We start from the raw sequence: 3,707 nt of genomic DNA, 5'->3' as shown, positions 1-3,707 counted from the left end.
GCTGCTTGTGTCCAAGAGGAAGGGGAGTCCATGACCCATTGGGTCAAATGGGTCTCAGCGATTTTGCATTCATCAGATCGTATCAATGCAGACACCGCAGTGTTAACATTAGAGGGCAATTGTCATTTCCTACCGCTCAAACAGAAGTTAGGAAGGCTCAAACGTCACTGCAATGATATGTCAATGCTCATGGCCGCTTTGGTTAAATACGTCTATTCAGATAATACCAAGGACCCGGATTCAGAGGAGGACAAACCGGGGAAAGGGAAGAAGAACGGCAACGCCAAGGGTCAGCAGCATAATCCGGCAGGCCATGGGAACAGCGGTAAGCGCAAGGCCGACATCAGCTTGGACTTTGTTGCTAACACCAATGCTCAGGAGAATGGCCAGCGCCGTAAGGGCAAGCAGCCCCAGAGGGGCGGAGGTTCAGGCCCCAATTTGGAGCGCCTGTTAAATCAGCCCTGTCCAAAGCATGGATCAAAGGAGAAGCCACCATCGCATATTTGGAAGGACTGTTATATCATGCGGGATTTCAAGAATTCTAATATGTTCCAGTATGATAACGGCCTGCCCGGTGGTTCAGGAGGAGGTTTCCATGGGCCGGGTTACGGAGGTGGTGGTTCCGGTTTAGGGTTTCAAGGCAACCAAACCGGACACATCAATCAAGGGCACCAAGGCAACCAGGGAGGCTACAACCATCAGGGGAATCAGCAGCAGCAGCAGTCGGGTTACCAGAGCAATCCCAAGCAGCTAAATAGCGGGCAATATCATGTCTTCACTACTAGTTTGTGTAAGCGTGATCAGAAGCTTCACAAGAGGGCAGTAAACTCTGTTGAACCGGCAGTGCCTCAGTATTTACGTTGGTCTGAGCAACCCATTTTGTGGAGTAGAAATGATCACCCACTCCGGGTTGATAATCCGGGTCACTTGGCCTTGGTGGTAGCCCCGAAAGTTGGGGGATACAAGTTTACTAAAGTGCTCATGGATGGGGGAAGCAGTATCAACATTCTATATTATGACACATTCCGCCGTATGGGGTTGACAAATAAGAATCTTAAACCGTCAAATACGGTCTTTCATGGTGTGGTGCCTGGTAAGTCTGCATATCCTGTTGGCAAGATAGCCTTAGAGGTAGCTTTTGGAGATGATTATGATTCAAGGTCAGAAACATTGATGTTTGAGGTGGTAAAGATCAAAAGTCTGTACCACGCCTTGTTTGGGCGGCCGGCTTATGCTAAATTCATGGCGAGGCCATGTTATGTTTATCTACAGCTTAAAATGCCAGGTCATAAGGGGACTATCACAGTACATGGAAGCAGAAAGATCTCTTTGGAGTGTGAGGAAGATGATGCGGCTTATGCTGAGTCGGTTTGTGCCACGGAAGAGTTGAAATTCTATAAGGAGCAAGTTGATCCGGCAGATATGACCTCTTTGAAAAAGCCGACTACGGAACATGATCCGGCGTTGAAGTTCAAATCGGCTACAGATACTAAAATGATTGATTTTGTTCCTAGTGACTCATCCAAGCAATTCAGCATCAGCGCTAACCTAGATCCCAAATAGGAAAGTGCGCTCATCGAGTTCATCCATGAGAACTGGGACATCTTTGCATGGAAACCTTCTAACATGCCAGGTGTACCGAGGGAACTCGCTGAGCACACACTTAACATTAATCCTAAGTTTAAACTGGTCCGGCAGTTTCTCCGCCGCTTCAATGAAGAAAGGCGTAAGGCTATCGGGGAAGAGGCAGCCCGTTTGTTGGCCACAAGGTTTATTGTAGTGGTTTTTCATCCAGAGTGGTTGGCTAATCCGGTGCTGGTTCTCAAGAAAAACGGCACTTGGCGTATGTGTGCGGATTACACAGATTTAAACAAGGCTTGCCCTGCAGACCCCTTTGCTCTCCCTCACATTGATCAGATAATTGATGCTACGACAGGTTGTGACCGTTTGTATTTTCTGGATGCTTATTCTGGTTATCATCAGATCAAAATGGCGGTTAAGGACCAGGAGAAGACAGCTTTCATAACTCCTTTTGGAGCCTTCTGCTATGTCTCCATGCCCTTTGGACTCAAGAGTGCCCAGGCAACTTATCAGCGTTGTGTTCAGAATTGCCTTCATAAACAAATTGGGCGCAATGTTCATGCATATGTGGATGATATTGTGATAAAATCCAGAAAGGAGGAAACATTGATAGACAATCTGAGAGAAACCTTTGACAACCTCCGGGTTTACAAGATGATGCTCAATCCGGAGAAGTGTGTCTTTGGTGTCCCGACAGGCAAGCTCTTGGGCTTTCTGGTGTCAAACAGCGACACTGAGGCTAATCCGGAAAATATTTCAGCAATTACATCTTTGGCTAAACCGGCAGGTATCAATGACGTTCAACGTCTGGCTGGCCTGATTACAGCCATGAGCCGGTTTATCAGTCGCCTTGGAGAGAAGGCCATCCCTTTATATCAGATGCTCAAGAAAATAGTTAACTTTGTTTGGAGTGAGGCAGCTGATAAAGCGTTTGAGGATCTGAAGAGGCAGTTAGCTGAACCACCCGTGTTTGCAGCACCGATCGACAAAGAGCCGTTATTGCTATATGTGGCTGCTAATGCCCGGGCTGTTAGCGTAGCTATTGTGGTAGAGCGCAAGGAGCTTGGCAATGAATATCCGATTCAACGGCCGGTTTATTATATCAGTGAGGTGCTTATTGAGTCAAAGCAGAGGTATCCGCATTGGCAGAAGCTGGTGTATGGAGTGTTTATGGCAAGATGGAAGCTTAAACATTATTTTTAGGGCCATCCCATCACAATGGTCAGTTCAGCTCCTCTGGGAGATATCATTCAAAACAGAGAAGCAACTGGCCGGATTGCCAAGTGGGCTATTGAGCTTGGACCTCATGGGCTCAAATATATACCCCGCACAGCGATCAAATCCCATGCACTCGTGGACTTCATCAATGATTGGACAGAGTTACAGGAACCTAAAGAGAAACCAGATAATACATATTGGACTATTCATTTTGATGGGTCCAGACAGTTGGAGGGCTCGGGGGCTGGAGTCATACTAACTTCCCCACGAGGTGACAAGTTTTGTTATGTCCTCCGATTAATGTTCCCTTGTACTAACAATGCAGCTGAATATGAGGCTTTTCTGGACGGTCTCTGGATGGCTAAGGAGATGAATTTAAACCAGGTTAAGTGCTTCAGCGATTCAGATCTAGTGGCGCAACAGGTGTCTGGCACTTGGGATTCTAAGGACCCACTCATGGCTGCATATCAGCGAGAGGTGGACACAGTGGCTGGTCACTTTAAGGGTTATTAGGTGGACCATATAGACCGGCGGAAGAATGGAGCGGCGGATGCTTTAAGTCGTCTTGGTTCCCAGCGTAAACCGGTTCCGCCAAATGTCTTTCTTGACGTATTGCATAATCCGTCAGTCAAGGTACCAACCGAAGAAGATTTGGCTATTCCTGATCCGGAGGCTCAATTGGTGGCAGCTTTACATGCCATACCGGATTGGACAATCCTATATCTGGCTTACATGAACCGGGAAGAGTTACCAGACGACGAAACGTTGGCTCGACAGATAATCCGGCGTTCCAAGTCCATGACCATACTCAATGGGGAGTTACATCGCTACAGCGTTTCAGGAGCAATTCAACGTTGTGTTTCTCCTCAAGAGGGTTGTGAGATTTTGTGAGAAATCCATGAAGGGGA

Source organism: Triticum urartu, chromosome 7 (genome assembly GCF_003073215.2).
Source record: "Triticum urartu cultivar G1812 chromosome 7, Tu2.1, whole genome shotgun sequence".
NCBI lineage: Eukaryota > Viridiplantae > Streptophyta > Magnoliopsida > Poales > Poaceae > Triticum > Triticum urartu.
Note: the sequence above shows the minus strand (reverse complement) of the source record.